The sequence below is a fragment of the Monodon monoceros genome, unplaced genomic scaffold (genome assembly GCF_005190385.1).
Source record: "Monodon monoceros isolate NGI ecotype Baffin Bay Population unplaced genomic scaffold, NGI_Narwhal_1 Super_Scaffold_15, whole genome shotgun sequence".
In the NCBI taxonomy this organism is placed as follows: domain Eukaryota; kingdom Metazoa; phylum Chordata; class Mammalia; order Artiodactyla; family Monodontidae; genus Monodon; species Monodon monoceros.
Window position 1 is genome coordinate 73,962,768 of NW_021703771.1, and position 17,577 is coordinate 73,980,344.

The following is a 17,577-nucleotide window of genomic DNA, read 5'->3' on the forward strand; positions in this document are numbered from 1 at the left end:
AACACAATTCCAGTTAACTCCATTGGCAAGAGAGGAGGCTTTGGGTAAACAAACCAAAGTAACAGCTAGAATTCAGGTCTGATAACTGTGTTTTGATTAAGTCAAAAGATGGCAAAAGGGCTTCCCTGGTGGCGCAGTGGTTGAGAGTCCGCCTGCCGATGCAGGGGACACGGGTTTGTGCCCCGGTCCGGGAAGATCCCACATGCCGCGGAGCGGCTGGGCCTGCGCGTCCGGAGCCTGTGCTCCGCAACAGGAGAGGCCACAACAGTGAGAGGCCCGTGTACCGCAAAAAAAAAAGATGGCAAAAGATCGTTTTTGCTGCTCCTCCTACTGCAGCAACAGAGGCTCGCCTCCCCAAACACACCCAAGTGGAAACAACACATTGTGATTCTGTGGGGACCTGGTGCATTTTGCCCAGTGACCCATCAAGAGGAACTTGAGCCAAGATCTTACCAGTGATGGAAATGGAGACACCTTAGGGTTTTCCAGTGTCGTTTTTCACTTTTTCTTCTTCGATATGGTTATTAACGCTACCAGATATTTCAAATCCTGAAGTATTTTCTTGTGGCTCCAAGTAGTTGCTACGGGTTAGGTTCTTGAACTGAGGGTCCAGTTACAACATCCATATGCTTCCCAGCCCACTCTCTGATCTTCATTCCTTTTCAGTACTTTTTCAGACTTGTAATGTTTCCATCCACTAATCCCAGGAGACTCAATATTCTGAATACTCAGCCCAGTTATTTTTTTTCAAAAAAATAGAAATTAAGCTTGATATGGATTGCATAAATTTTTTAGGTTAAAAATCCTTTACTCACAGCTTAAGACCGTTAATCTTGACAGCATATAAATGCTAAAAATTTAAAAACTTCCTTAGGTAGGCCAGGACCTTACCATTTCCTCCTGCACTTAGTGGTGTCAACAATGATGCATTTGCAGGAGGGATCGTCAGTGGCCTTAAGAATAATATCAGTACTTGTCCATAGCCTTATTTCTTTTGAACTCAGCTCCGTTTCTCTGAAGCACTGATCACAGTATCCAGCTTTGATTCCTTTCGTGTGGACTTCTGCCAGTTTGCCTGATTTCATTAAGTTTTTGGAAAGGGCTAAAACTATGGTATCGTTTCATTGCAATCCTTACATCAATCATAATTTGGGATGGTCTTGGTGAAAGATGAGGAATTCAGACTGGGAGGCTGGAGCAGGCTGGTCTAGTGGTGAGGGGCTGGGGTACGGGGAGTAATGATTGCATGTTCCAACTCCAGGCACCTCTACCTCAGGGTTTTTTAGTTGTGGCTTCACTCCAAAATGATTGCGGTTATAAGGCCCATACTCAGGTATATAGAAACCATGCAATTTTTAAAAAAATTTTTTAATGAAGTATAGTTGATGTACAATGTTAGTTTCAGGTGTACAGCACAGTGATTCAGTTATGTATAGATATATATAGAGAGAGATTATATATATTCTTTTCCCATACAGATTATTACAAAATATTGAGATATTGAGTGTAGTTCTCTGTGCTATACAGTAGGCCCTTCTTGGTTATCTATTTTATATATAGTAGTGTGTATATGTTAATCCCAACCTCCTAATTTATGAAATCATGCCTTTTTTTTTTTTTCGGGCGGGGGGCTGTGTTGGGTCTTCGTTGCAGTGCACGGGCTTCTCCTTGCGGTGGCTTCTCTTGTTGCAGAGCACGGGCTGAAGGCACACAGGCTTCAGTAGTTGTGACTCGCGGGCTCTAGAATGCAGGCTCAGTACTTGTGGCACACAGGCTTGGTTGCTCCACGGCATGTGGGACCTTCCCAGACCAGGGATCAAACCAGTGTCCCCTGCATTGGCAGACGAATTCTTCCCTGTGCCACCAGGGAAGTCCATGCCATTTTTAATTAGGTACTTATCCTCTCTCTCTCTCTCTTTTGTTTTTTTTGAATGGGGACCCCCTGATCTTCCAGGTTTACAGCCAGGAATGGTAAGGTATAGCCAAGGATAAGCAGGTTACTCCCTTGCTGACTTGATAGGCCAGAGGACGTTTAAATAATGGCTGTTCATCACAAAAGCTAAATACCATAAATTCTAGCTTACTCCGTGTTTTTTCCCTTTACTACTCTTCACCCTTGACCAAATTTTCCATTGTCTTGTTTTCCTGTTGCAATCCTCTCCCGCGGATTTATAACTTTTCATCTTAGGAAAGCGCCCCTCCCCGCCTTCCCCCCCATTATTAGCTAAACCACTTTGCTCTGGCAACTTTATTTTGTCCAGTGGGCCTCAGTGTTTCTTTTCTAAGAGTGTCCTTGGTTCTATTTAACTGCCTATCCAGGGATCACTTTCCCTCTTAAGGTCCCTCTGGTGACCCTCTCGTCTCAGAGCCCATCTGGGCCTTTGGTGCCACTTGCCCATCAATCCACATTACCAGGGCCAGGTGTAAAAGGACATCAGCAAGTACTAGATCACCCTAGCTACCATTTCAGAGTTCTCAGATCATTGGTTCCTCAGCAAGTCTCATCGATACATTGAACATGCCGTAGAGCCTGCGTTTCCTCTTGCCGTGCATAGCAGAACGCTACCTCTTAAAAATCAGTGATGCACAGAGGACCTGGTTGGTCAGTAAGAGTTCATCCTTTCAGCCTTCAGATGACACACAGATAGATAGGCTTCCCACCTCTAACCCAAGTGGAACAGAAGGTTTTGCCCTCTGGTGCAACATGTCGCATCTCTAAGAACTCAGGTGTTTTCCCAATCAAAGAAAATTCGACTTCAGGGAAGCCCCCTGGGGTTCCAGTGGTTAGGACTCAGCATTTGACTGCTGTGGGCCCGGGTTCAATCCCTGGTCGAGGAACTAAGATCCCGCAAGGCCACATGGCACAGCCAAAAAGAAAAAAAGAAAAGAAAATTAGACTTCAAGTAGAACGTTTATCTAGAATCTACAAATTAGGTGTTAGGAATTTTATTCTGCAAATGAGAACTCCATGAATTAAAATCTTTGAAGTAGATTCTAAGTAAAAAATACTATAAATTAACATCCTTCCACTAAGCATCTTTTAGACTGAGAATGACTGTCCCCCAGCAGTCTCCCAAAACATTGAGAATATGCCAGGTTAGTGCCCTTGACCGTTCACTTTTAGAAAATGTGTGTCCTGTTGAACCAGTAATCTAGATTCAAACACCATCACCCGCCTCTGTCTTTTCAGTTGACACTTCCACTTTACTAGTTATAAAATGTTTTTGGTGTCTTTAGGGAAAGTTAAAGAATACCCACAATCAAATTCTTCGTCTCTCTTGGTTTTCATTAAATCCTTTTGTCTGTGACATTGTCTTTTAAAACAGAGATCAACAAACATTTTCTGTAAACGGCCAGATAGTAAATATTTTAGGTGTTGCAGCCCAAACAGCCTCTGTCCTCACTACTCAACTCTGCTGTTATAGTACAAAAGCAATCACAGACAATATACAAATGAGTGTTGCTGTGTTCCAATAAAACTTTATTTATAAAACTAGGCAGCTGGCCTGATGTATGGCGTATGGGCTATAGTTTTCCAACCTGTGATTTAGAAGAAAGGAGAGGTCCATGAAATTTCATGTTTGGGTAATAAGGCACACAGAACTGTCTCAGGACCGCCTAACCTCTTTCCCATTGGGAACTGTTTTGGGTTTCCCAATGTCCCTAAGTACTGGTGTGAATGAAATGAAAAGGGCTGAGATGCTGTTCCCTGAGGCAGATAGCCAGCCCTATTCCTTTCCCCCATGGAAATCCCCATGGGCTGCAGGGAGGGGAAACAGCTGGTCTGGGAGCACCCAACGAGCCCCAGTTTATAGAGGGAATTCAAAGCCCTGCTTTAGGTCACTTTGCCTCAACTCTGAAATATAACAACATATGAAATATAAATATTATTTGTAGACTTGCCACGTCTAGTAGACGTATGTACTTGAAATTAAATTTTCATAGAAAATTACATCGTGATAGGTAGAATGGTTGTGGGGGTGGGGATAGAAGGTGGAGGAAGTAGAAATTGGAAGGTGAGATTGTAGTCAGAAAGGGACACCACACAAAGCTGGCAGACGCGTGGTACTGACAGAACTGTTTTCGGGTGTAAAGTGCATCCACATTGATGCTTCGTGTTATTTATGTGCAAGTACATGAAAAATTCAGGCTTTATTGGCTTGGTTCCTGTGGGAAAATAGCTGATGGGCTGATGGTATCACTCTCCTTCAACACGCTAGAGAATTACTCAGACAATCGTCAGATGCCTGGGCCACATATTTATTTGAAAATGTGCCATCATGGGAAGCTTTCATTCACCAAGGTCACTGAGAGGGCAGCAGAGGGAGGCCTACTGAACTTCAAATGGTTCTTGCCGCTTGTGTCAGTAGCAAAGCAACGAAGGAAGGATCTGACTTGCCAAAGGAAGAAAAGTTCAGAGAAAACTGACTTTGGTTTTTATTGTTTTTTTTTTTTTTGTGGTACGCGGGCCTCTCATTGCTGTGGCCTCTCCCGTTGCGGAGCACAGGCTCTGGACGCGCAGGCTCAGCGGCCATGGCTCACGGGCCCAGCCGCTCCGCAGCATGTGGGATCTTCCCCGACCGGGGCACGAACCCGCGTCCCCTGCATCGGCAGGCGGACTCTCAAACACTGTGCCACCAGGGAAGCCCACTGACTTTGTTTTGATTGAGAAAAGCAGATAGCTGAGCAGCAAGTATCCTCTTTTGTATTCCTGTTTTTCAGTTTATAAACATAAACAAAATGTGTATTACCTTATTCCTAGTCATTTCTACAATTTCTCTATTTTTTTCTATTAGTATAATTTTATTCTTGGACTACTTATCTTAAAATCAAATTCTGTCATTATATGTAATAATATGTTTCCAATAACCTTGCTCTTTAATTAGGTACACTGAGTGGTGTCACCTTTAAAACCTCTATCAAAGGGAACAATGCATAGCTCCCACACAGGGCCAAGAAGGTCTTGCCTCAGTAGTAGGGGAAAAATTAATCCTAGACTAAACACAGTTCTGGTCCCACCCAACAAAGCTTTAAAAGAAAAACCCCCCAAAATCAAGTTGTTCCCAAGTAACTAAACTGTATCCCAGGACAGAGTATAAAAATATTTATAAATACAAAAAATACAGTATGAAAAAAGATAAGATGTCTGACATCCAACTCAAAATTAGCAGGCATGTAAACAAGTAGGAAAATACAAACTATAGGGCTTCCCTGGTGGCGCAGTGGTTGAGAGTCTGCCTGCCGATGCAGGGGACACGGGTTCGTGCCCCGGTCTGGGAAGATCCCACATGCCGCGGAGCGGCTGGGCCCGTGAGCCATGGCCGCCGAGCCTGCACGTCCAGAGCCTGTGCTCCGCAACGGGAGAGGCCACAACAGTGAGAGGCCCACGTACCACAAAAAATAATAATAATAATACAACCTATAATGAAAAAAATCAACCAAAATTAATGCTTAAATGACACAGATAATAGCATTAGGAGATAGGGACATTAAAACAGTTATGAGTTTTGTTTTGTTTTGTTTTTTGTGGTAATCACAGCCATATCAGTAATCACATTAAATGTAAATGGTCTAAATATCCAAATTAAAAGACAGAGATTGTCAGATTGGCTAAAAACGCAAGATCCAGCTATATGCTGCCAACAAGTAACCCACTTTAAATATAAAGACATTAGTAGGTTAAAGGAAACAGGCTGGGAAAATGCTAATAGCGATCAAAAGAAAGCTGGATTGGTGTCAAAATAGAACTAGAGCAAATAATATTAACAAAGATAAAGAGGGTTGTTTCATATTTTTAAAGGGGCCATTTCATCTGGACATAACAATCCTAAGTGTTTATGCATCTAATAACAAACCTTCAACATAGATGAAGGAAAACTGCAAGGAAAAATAGATAAAGACAGAAATATAGTAAGAGATTTTAAAACCCTTCTCAGAACAAATAAACAGAAAGTTAATAAGGATATTAGAAGACTTGAACAGCACTATAATCCAACTTGACCTAACTGGATTTAAAGAACACTCTACCTAACAATAGCAGAATATACACATCCTTTTCAAATGCAAACAGAATATTTGCCAAATAGATCATATTCTGGGCCACAAATTAATTTTCAGTAAATGTTGAAGGATTCAAATCATACAAAATATCTTCTTTAACCATAGTGGAATTAAATTAGAGATCAACACTGAAAGACATTTGGAAAAACCCCAAATATTTGGAAACTAAATAAGCCACAGAAAAGGAGAAAACATTTGCAGATCATCTATCTGGTGAGGACTTGTATATGGGTAATAAATAGATGAAAGTATGCTTATCATCACTAGTCATTAGGGAAATGTAAGTTAAAACCATAATGGGATACCACTGTATAGCTATTAGAATACCTAAAATTAAAAAGACTGACCATACCAGATGTTAGTGGGGATGTGAAAACAATTGAAGGCTAAACATGCACCTACCGTAAGACCAAGCCATTCCATTCCTAAGTGTTTACTCAAGAGAAATGAAATATATGTCCATATTAAGTTCTGTACATGAATGTTCAGAGCAGCTTGTTTTGTAATAGCATAGAAGAAACTTTACACTTGAACACATGCAGCTTATCGTATGCCACGCTACTAAATAATTCACTCTGTTTTTAAAATAAAGTTGCTGAAAGTAGAAAAACAAGAGAAAAAAATTTTAAAGAGAAAGTTAAGTCCATTAATTTTTAAAAAAATTTTCTATGCTGCATAACAAATTAACCACAAATTTAGCAGCTTTATAATAACACCAAACCCAGCTTAGCTAAGTTGCCTGCTTCAGGCTGTAGTACTGCCATCAGCTAGGGCTCCAGTCTCATGTGAGGCCAGGGATCCTCTTCCAAGCTCACAGGGTTGTTGGCAGATTTCAGTTCCTTGCAGCTGTAGGACTGAAGGCCCAGCCTTTTGCTGGCTGTCAGCTGGAGGCTACACTTAAGTCTCAGAGGCTACATGTGGTTTTTACCACCTGGCCTTCTTAGACCCTCTCATGGCATGGCAGTTTATCAGAAGCCAGCACGGGGGAAAGTTGAATCTGGTAAGATGGAAGGACCCCATCACTTTTGCCATGTTCTCCTGGTTAGAAGTAAGTCACAGGTCTCACCTGCACTCAAGGAGGGGGAGTTACTGGGAGTCACCCTAGTGTGTATAAACCACAATACGGTACAGCACATGGAAACAGAGACAACAGAAAGGAGTCTCCAGGATCATGGCAAAGGGAGATGCCACCATCAGCTGTTTAGTAGGCCTACAGGATGAAGGGCGCCCGCAGGATGGCCGCGAGGATGGCTAATCTCATGCGTGGGCATATGAAGGGATGACCAAGACTGTCAGAGTGCATTAGTGCATGAATGATAGGCCTATAGAAAGCTAAACTAATGAAGATACAAAACAGTTATTAACTCTAGGAGAAACAGGAGTTGTACAAGAATGAGAATGTAATCAGAATATGTATGATGGCCCTCCTGTGAATAATATTTACATTGTCGTAATAAATCCTGATCGGACCAAAAGTAATGACAGCTCTTTATTTGAGAGATGGAAAGTGGAGGTGGGGGAGCATGGGTAGTAGGATGTCAAAGAGCTAAATCCTCATCTTCTGTGTTAGAAAGCCAATAGATAGCATCTGAAGTTATAAATCAAGAAAGAGCAGTGATGATGAAAAGAAAGAGCTGAGGGGCCTTTCTCACCTTCTGAGATGGCCCACACTCTGTCCTGTGGAGTGTGTTTCTCTCTAAATAAATCCACTTCTTACCTATCACTCTGTCTCTCACTGAATTCGTTCTGCGATGAGACATCAAGAACCTGAGCTTCATTAAGTCCTGAAACCAGGTAAGGTCATGGGGGCCGAAGACTCCCAGTTCTGCTTCATAAGTAAAGGTTAGCCAGAAGCGCTCAACCACCAGATCAACTGGAACCTAAGGAATGACGATGTTGACCGTCTCTGATTCTTGTGATGTCAATCAAGTTTGGACTCAGTCGATGTCCCAAGCCCCTTCATGAATATGCATGTACGCTTACCTTAAGACTTCCCGGTTTTGCTGTTGGGGAGACATTGCTTTGGGAAAGATCCCCGGTGTTCTCCTTACTTGCTGCAAGTAATAAATCCTTTCTTCCCCCTGAAAAAAAAGAAAGAGCTGAGAATTGATAGTGGTTGCCTCTGAGGAGCTGGAATACAGCTGGGGTGGGGCAGCAGTGGACAGGGAACTGTCATTTTTTATAGTATGCCTCGAGGGACAATGTGACCTTTTAAGCCACGTACATGATTTACTTTGATAAAAATTAGATTTACAAAATAGAAATCCATCATGTTGCTCTCCTGATGTTTCTCCTTACTTTTAACACATGCTGTGTGTTTGTGAGAAACAGAAAGAGAGCAAGGTACATGATTTATGAGTGATTTCAAGATACTTGGTCCACAGTTTTCTTTTTCTCCCACTGCATTAGTGCAGAGGAAGCAGGTCTGACAGCTGCAGCATCCCTGCCGTGTTGGGGAAGCCCGGTGAAGAAGGGGAAAACGCGGGAGGGACAGCGGGGTGCTCACCTCCCAGGCAGGATCTCTACCCACCAAGTCCTTTAATTATCGTCTGCCCTTGCAGTGAGAAAAGGCGTTCTGTTTAGAGAAGCCTTTGCAAGTAGCCCAGTTAGGACTCTTTCCGTCCAGGAATTGGAGAAAGGTAAAGTGGGGAAAACATGTTTTGTGGATATTCATGGAAGTATGTAGAGGGAAGGAAATACCCACATAAGTACGACGTGTTCATTTGCTAGGCCTGCCATAGTAATGTACCGTGGACTGGACTGCTCAAACAGCAGGTTTATTTTCTCAAAGTTCTGGAGACCAGAAGACCAAGACCAAGGTGTCAGCAGGGTGGGTTTCTCCTGAGGCCTTTCTTCTGTGCCCGTGCATCTCTGGGCTGTTCCTCTTAGAGGGACACCAGCCCTACTGGATAAAGGTCCCACCCTTATGACCTCATGTTGGAGGTTGGGGCTTGAACATATAGATTTGGCGGGGGGAGGGGGGGACACAGTTCAGTCCATAACATACTGTAAATCACTTACAGACCCAATCTGAGGTCCTGAGCATTCAGCTGGGATCTGGTCTGAACCACCTAAAGGAAAAAAAGAAAAAAAAAAGAGAGAGAGATGGCAGAACAATATAGGCCTCTAGTATTTAACATAGTTAAATTAGGAGGCAAGGTGGTCATGAATTCTTTCCTAATTCCGTTTCCTGGTCAAGCCTTGGCCGGCCAAGTGTCCGGTTAGTAAACATTAGATAAGTCCCCCCTCCCCCCCCCCCCCCCCCCCCCCCCCCCCCTTTCCCCCTTTCCCCAGAGAGCCATAAAGGGGACATTAAAATAATGGATACAATTTCCCTCTGTCTTGTTCTGTTTTCCTGCTGCTGCAGCTTATTATCTCTGGGGAGGAGCTTTGCCGGGGTTGGAGGAGGGGCGGGGGGGGGGAAGACAAGGGAAATGCTAAATTACATGGGCAGCTGTGTCTTCCGTAACAAGCTCCTCCGTGGAGAAAAGGACCAGCTCAGCTAAGTAAAGGCAGTTTTCGTGACCACCCCCCCCCCCCGCCCCGCCCGCCTCCTTCTCTTCCCTTCCCCTTCATCTTCTCTCTTCTTCCAGGAGTTACAGAATAATGACTTAATTGCTAATAGGACCTTGGGATAAAACGCACGCCCAGAACATCACAGTTCATTTTCAGAAGATGAGCTTCTCAGAAACCAGAATTTGATTGCTTGATACTGAGTTTCCAAACAATGAAACGTTATAAAATTGGTCTGTTTTGCCAAGGCTGGCGGGGTTCTCCTGGCATGCCACCTGTCCATCGAAAGGCTGGAGAGGAAACACTGCAAAAGTTCAGGCAGAGAGGAGCAGTGTGTAAAGAATTGAATTTGTGCTTCTCTTCACAGCATCTTCTCTGGCCTACACAGAAAGAGTAATCCCCTCTTCCTAAAGACTGAACTCAGTTTAAAATCATACTTGTTTTTAGCTCATCACGCTTCTGAAGGTTTCTCTCTTAAAATAACATTTGTCATCAGAGGCCCCTGATTACTTGATACTTAGGTCTTGGTTATTGGGTGTAGCGTCAGATTTGATTGTCATTAGTAGGAACAACAGAAAGGGGCTCTTTTAAATTGTTCATAGAGCAGGAAAAATTAGGGGGAAATCTCAAAACTAATGAACCTTTTCTCTTATAAAAGAAACATATAATTATTCACAGTTCAGATTTGTTTTCAAGTCTCCTTTTTCTGTGTCTATCATAAATAACAGCACTGTACTTCACAGAGACAATTATAGTTGTACCTTCTATAATAAAATAACAATTGTATCCATTGTCTATTACACACTAAACTAGGGTCCTTTCTTACTTTATCCCATTTTAATTTTGAAATAGAGCCTATAACATAGATCTGTTTATATTCATAGTGTATTTCCAGGTACAGAACCAAGACTCAGTGACGTAACTTACCCAGGTCCACTGGCAGTACAGGAACGGGGCCCTTCCCCTCACCCCTCAGAGCCACCTGGGTTACTGCTGCCCGTCAGACTTCGGTTACCTCTTCCAGCCTTTGTGCTCGACGTTCCCATTCCTAATTGGTCCGGGGAAAGTCACACAACTGTCTGGAGGCCACTTCCACACCTCTCAGTGGGGCTACGCAGACCTCTCCCACCTCACCTGTCTCACGGGGCTGTCGGCAGCCTCAGCTGTGGTCCTTATGGTGAAATGAGGAGAGATGGGGAAGAATCTCCACCGCTCCCCAATGGAAATGGAAGAGTGAGATGTGAACGGTGTAATACCTGTGTAGATATGACCTTTATCTACCATTTTGGCAACGGATAAGATCAAAGCATGTGATGAACGAATAAGAACAAAGTAAGTGAGAGAGGAACCAATTGGTTGGTAAACAGTAGCAATGTTTAACAGTCCTAAGGTATTATTTTACTCACTGCTGACTACTGTGACTAAGATGTAATTTGGAAGATACCACCCCGGGTGTAAGCTGCGTAACATTTTCTTGCATAAATATTAAAGTTTAAAAGGAATCAAGACTAAAATTGTAAAGTAAATGAATTTTCTTTACAATTCATATAAGTTTATTGACACAAATATTGTAGCTGAAATCTCAGTAGTTTGATAGGACGTGTATTTCCCATTGCAAAGGCAGCTCATAACATTTCTTTGTGCAGTTGCAGCACACATGTTGCCACCGAGGGGCAGCGACACTAAATGCCATGATGTAAGGGAGGCAGTGGCAGTAGGGTTCAGTGGTTAGAGCTAGGACTTTGGGGGCCACACTGTCTGCTTTTGAATTCCAGCTCAACCAGCTGTTAGCCGTGTGATTTGTGTTATTATGCTTTTCCTCGTCTTGTTTTCCTAATCTGAAAATTGGGGATAATGAAACTGTAATAACATGCACCTTGTGGAATTGTTGGAATTAAATGAGATACAGAGCATGGAAAGCACTTAGCAGAGTCCCAGAGGTACTACCACTGGGTACCAAACTATTGTTTTGAAAATTGGTAAATAAAGGAATCGGGGGGGGGGGGGGGAAAAATGAGTCACTGAAGAGGACATTCTTTCTCGCACTGGATATCACAGGGTGTGGCTATGATGTGGCCTGGAGCTGCCCACACAGAGAAGAAAGCCTGGGGATGAAGCCAACACCAAGAGGACAATAGAGAGAAGCCCTGGGGCTGCATTATGCCACCTCTGGTCTTCCAGGCACGGAAACAGGAAGGACAGCGTCTTACTGAGCAAGCCAGCATGGGGCTTTCCTGGCAAGCATAGTTGAAAGCTGGCTAAGGATACCGTCCTTAAAATCAGAACAAAAAAAGAAAAATAAATTATTTGGTGGGGGAAAGATGCACTCAAATGCCGAGTGGTCTTTGAACTGAAAGCTCTTAATCCGTCGTAACATTTGAGATGCATGAAACGTGCTGAACTTCTTCGTTTCCTTTGTCAACATCCAGTAGGTCAGACGCCCTGCTCGCATTTATTTTTCTTTTCTTCTAAGGAACTCTCCCTAATCTCTCATTTTCCAAAAGGCAGGGCGCATTGACTTTACAGTTGATCCTTGAAGAACAGGGGTTAGAACAGGGCGGGTCCACTTCTATACAGATTTTTTTCAATCTAAATATGACAGTAGTATTTCAGTCTCAACAATCCACAGTCTGCACTGGTTGAATCTGTGGATAGGGAGGAACCTCGGCTACCAAGGGCCAACTATAAATTATCCTTGGATTTTCAACCCTGCTGGGTATCAGTGCCCCTAACCCCACGTGGTTCAAGGGTCAACTGTAGAATGTGCTGGCAACAACTCTTCCTGGGTCTCCCCACTCCAGCCACATTCCTTTGTTTAGAAATTACCCCAGTTGCCTCTTTTAAGCTTTACTCTCCCTGAGAATCAGATTTCAGAATTGCACATGTGGAATTTTCCAGTTTCTGTACGTAACTACATAAATACATGTTATATAGTCACGTGGCTTATATAAGAATAGAACATTTCTTGGGAGTTTGCACAAGACATTGTTTACAGGGGTCACCTCCAGGAAACAGTATTAGGAGAGCAAGACTTGGCTTTTTAGTTCTATTATTTATTACTTCTCAGTTGAAAGTATTTTCTTTTTGAAAGTGTTTTTTGTTGAAAGTAAGTTTTTTCTAACTAATGGAAAAGTTAGTTTGGAACAGGCTTCTTACCACTAAGAGTTATAGTTTGCTTTACAAAAGAAGAGAGAAATAACTGTACTTGCTCAGTCCTTTATTCAGCGCCATTGAAATAAATTGGAGTAGTCGGAGCTCCGTAATACTGCTCCAATGTGAGCACGATAGAGTCATCTTTACAGTGATTGAACTTGACTTCCATCTTCGAAAGTCAGACGTTAAGAATTTATTATGTTCATTCTTTTTATATGAAAAGCAAAGAATGAAAAAGATTTTCTTTTAACTGAAAAGTAAAAAGTGACTCGACTCAAATGATCTACTTAATGGTCTGTCCCTTTGGAAGCAGGGACCAGGTCCTGGTCACCTTGGTATCCCCATAGTGAGTGCTCAGCAAAGGACTGTGGGTTGAATAAAGCCTCACTGTCCTTTCGCACAGGAACAGGCACTCGCTGGCCACCAGGAAAGATAACAGGCACTCTGATAGGACACGCCCCCAAGCACCCAGAGCATCCCTGGCAGTCACGGGCCGTGCAGGTGAATGTTACCTAACCCAGAAAGAAATCCCAGAGCCTCCATCACCACTAAGTCAAGCAAGTGGAATCCCAGTGGTAGCAGCACTGTTTTCATTATCATGATTTTTTTTTTTTTTTTTTTTTTTTTGCGGTACGCGGGCCTCTCACTGTTGTGGCCTCTCCCGTTGCGGAGCACAGGCTCCGGACGCGCAGGCTCAGCGGCCATGGCTCACGGGCCCAGCCGCTCCGCGGCATGTGGGATCTTCCCGGACCGGGGCACAAACCCGTGTCCCCTGCATCGGCAGGCGGACTCTCAACCACTGCGCCACCAGGGAAGCCCTATCATGATTTTTAATACCTCTCTTCTTTCCTTTCGCTTGATGTTTATACCGGCCATTTTTCCTCTTGCATCATCTTAGTTTAATTATCTAAATGACCATTAGATGTAAACAGTTCTGTCCCTCATGTCCAAAGAAGAGGGAGAAGGGAAGAGACAAAAAATCCAGTCCTTGGGCTTCCCGAGGCACTGTACTTATAATTCAGAAAATACTTTTGCTCAAGAGTTTAAATGTTTGAGTTATTATTTCATCAAAAAGAATCTTTTTATTTAAATTACATCATCGTGTAGTTAACCATTGTAGTCTCTTTGGTGGTTCTTTTTTTTTTTTTTTTTTTTTTTTTTTTGGCTGTGTTGGGTCTTAGTTGCGGTATGCAGTATCTTCATTGAGGCATGCGGGATCTTTCGTTGCGGTGCATGGGCTCTTCCTTGCAGCGCTCGGGCTTCTCTCTAGTTGTGGTGTGTGGGTTTTCTCTTTCTAGTTGCGGCACACAGGCTCCAGGGCTCGTGGGCTCTGTAGTGTGGCACACGGGCGTAGTTGCCCCGCAGCATATGGGATCTTAGTTCCCTGACCAGGGATCGAACCCGCATCCCCTGCATTGGAAGGGGGATTCTTTACCACTGGACCACCAGGGAAGTCCCTTTTTTGGTTGTTCTTAAATTTTTAGAACAAGATGATGGGTGTTCGGCCATATTGGTGGAGGAAAGAAATGTATAGAAGGGATTCCCTTTCAGATCATGAACTGAAGGAACAGTGAGTTCAAATGCTTATTTCTTTTCTGAATTACAACAAATCTGAATGATTTATCCAGTAGGAAAAAGCAGTAGATTTAGGGAGAAGTCAGAAAAGAAATTATTTCACAAACACAACAAAATTAACTACAACGATATTTTGGTTAAGTGGTAAGTATGATACTATCACTTTATGAAACAGATTTTTAGGTAATTTTTCTACTCATTCTAAGAGTGTTTTACTACTGAATGACAAGTTTTAGGTGTATGAATATTTTCTCTTTGCTGGTGTTAATGAATGTTTATAAAGGCTATTCCCATAATTCGTCGTTTCTCCAAAATAAGCTTAACCCGAAATCAAAGATTTGGAAGATTCATTGTAGGTAAAATTAGGCGCATGAAGGGCAAAAGCCCATGCTTTTCAGCCTTTGTAAAAGAATCCATTAATGCAGCATGACAAGTAAGTACGATTTAGTGGCCTCTCATTATTTCAAGCAGGAGGCCTTCTTCAAGGGCACACAAATAAGTCAACATAGATCACCACTGACCCCAGGCGTGGGCCCAGAGGTCAACTGCCAAGGGCTGTCCGAATTCTTCTTTCCTGCAGTGCTCTGCTGACTCTTGTCTGGGGGCTCCAATCCTTTGGTAACAGAGTGTTTTTTATTGGGAGAGAATCTGATGCGAATGTGTAAGGTCTTGTTAACATAAGTCCATACTGTGTCTGCTCAGCAGGACTTTTATTTTAAACATAGATGGACTGGAGGTGGCTTTGTCTCCAGGGCTGGGAGTCCCCCAGCTCTGCACACTCCACATTGCTTCCTGGTCAGTTGTTGCTCATCCCGAATAAGTAGGGATTCTTGAAACTGACGATTGCATCATTGGAAAGGAGCATGGGAGTCTTCTGATTGACCTCATTTTTCTCCCATTTGAGAGAAGTAAGTTGAAAATAGAGGAAAGACATTTCATACTTCCTGGCATTTAATATTTTGGCTACTTAGAAAAGCTCCCCGTTTTGTGACAGTATCAGAATGACCCAAAGATGCATGCGCTGAGTCACTGCAGCCTGTGGTTCAGCTCCAGGAAGCGTGCGAATCACACTGCCTTTGTCGGTCTTGGTCTTGCACCAGCTAAAAGTGAATGGTGGAAAGCTGAATTTTCATGTCTGTTAAAAAAGCTTGTAAACAAGCAGGCAGTGCAATTGTGTTATCCACAATAGAAGCTTCCATTATAACTTTGCTCAGATGAACCCAAATGCACTGCCTTCAGGGTTCTTCCTGGGTTTTCTCACCTCATGTGGATTTAGATATGATCTGCCTCATACTGAATTCTGCCCTGGAGTGAATAGTGTTGCAGCCTCAGAAGCAGCAGCAGTCAAGTCCGGGTAGCATCCTCACCCAGATCCCTTCGACCTAGAGAGTTATTTTAAATTAGAGACAGAGCAGCTTCACTGTGGCTAAATGTGGTCACTCGTTCCTTAAACTATAAAACGCTGGTTCCTTTTTCCAAATCCATATCCCCACACAGATTATAAAGGCATCTTAAAATGCTCATGTCAGAACGCAGTTAGGTAGGAAAATTGTTGTAGAGTAACTGGTATGAGTTTTGTAGCCCAGGAAACTGGAAAAAATATGAACAGTTCCCACCGATGTCCTTTGTGTTTGATGTTTCAGGGCTAAAACATTAAGCGTGGGTTTCTTTCTGGGGTCTCCTAGGAGCAGCGACTGTAGTAACCAGAGAAAAATGTTACCCCCCTGCTAGGAACAGAAACCTCAGGAGGAGAAGTAGCCATCCACATACCTAAAGTTTTAAAGTGCAGGAAATCCCCACCTACAAGCAGGTTGTGCGCCAGAACTTTATTTGTAGTTCATTGCTCGAAACCCAGAGCACAGAAAATCCTGAAGACATGCTATCAGTGGTGCCTGTATTCCAGGCAGGCCTCAGGAGCCTTTTTAGCCCATAATATACTAAAGGGCAATCCTGTGCAATCAGCAAGACAGGAGCTGGCCACCGTGTACCACAGTGTTTATGTGTCCGGCCACGTGGACCCACCTCACTCACACTCTCATAGCCCAGGTGGTTATGAGGCCGCAGGTGCACGTGTTTCCTCCTCGACCTGAGCTCGGGCCGGGAAGAAGTAGCAGCACTTGGTCAGGGGTGAAAGGGCTTTCTTCTCCCCTTCCTCCCCAGCACCTCACCCCCTTCCCCAGGAGCTCCCTTTCCCGGGACTAAAGGGAGTGGGGGGAGGCATCCTAGGCCATATTGACTAAGCCGGGGCTTCTCAGATGGAGACGTGCACACAGATCTCCTGGGGATGTGCTGAAATTGTAGATTCTGATTCAGTGGGCCGCAGGTGGGCCCTGAGATCCTGAGTTTCCCACAAGCTCCTGGGTGATACCGATGCCCCTGGTCCACAGACCCCAGTCTGAGTCGTGAGAGTCTGTCAGCATCATAGGGGGGAAGAGTGGGCGTCAGAGAAACCCTGTCCCTACAAAAAAGGACCTTGAGAGTGAGAGACCGGAGATCTGTGACAGAGGCCTTATCTGGGTTCCTTTGGTGTTGAGACCTTCCAGGCTGGTGAGAAGAAGTGGGAATACTAAAATCGATAAAGAGCAGCTCATCCAAAATCCTCACACTCCGGGTTCTAGACCCGTGTTTAGTGTGTCAGCATCACCAGGGGAAACCGGCCAGCTCCCCCAGCTCGTCACCGGGGGTCTCTGGTGCAGGTGGACAAAGCGCTTTTTGCAAAACCGATCTAGACGCAGTGCAGCAAAGCAGTGAGAAGCACAGGCCCGGTTTTAATTCTGTCTCCACCACTGACCAGCTGTGTATCCTTGAGCCCATGCCTTTGTGCCTAAATGTCCTCTGTCCTCATCAGTAAAGTGAGGCTAAAATGAGTGCCTACCGCTAAGGGTGATGGGGAACTCAGGTTATTATCTGTGTAAAATCCTGAGTATAGAGTGCCCAAACGGTGGTGGAGGCAGCAGTGGTGGTGGTGGTTATATGAGTAGTCTGAGATTACAAATGTGGAGTCCAATTGCCCATTTTGCTGTTTATTACTTGTGTGGCCTTGGGCAAATGACTTAACACCTCTAAACCTCCATTTCCTTCCTTGTATCGTGGAAACGATAAAAGTATCTACCTCATTGAGTTTGGGGGACGATGCAAAAAAAAGCATTTACACAGTGCCTAGCACATAGTAGGTTCTCAATAAACAACAGTTACTGCTAGTAAAGTAGGCCAGCTATCTGGAGAACAGGAGTTTTCAAACTGTGCTCCAAGAGTTGAAGATTTTACCGAAATGTG

At 43.7% G+C, this 17,577-nt stretch overlaps 1 protein-coding gene across 3 annotated transcripts in view; it reads left to right on the plus strand.

Annotated features, from left to right (window-relative positions):
• Positions 1–17,577, plus strand: part of MTHFD1L (methylenetetrahydrofolate dehydrogenase (NADP+ dependent) 1 like) — a 196,375-nt gene that overhangs the window by 170,187 nt on the left and 8,611 nt on the right. The gene's annotated exons all lie outside the window — the stretch shown is intronic.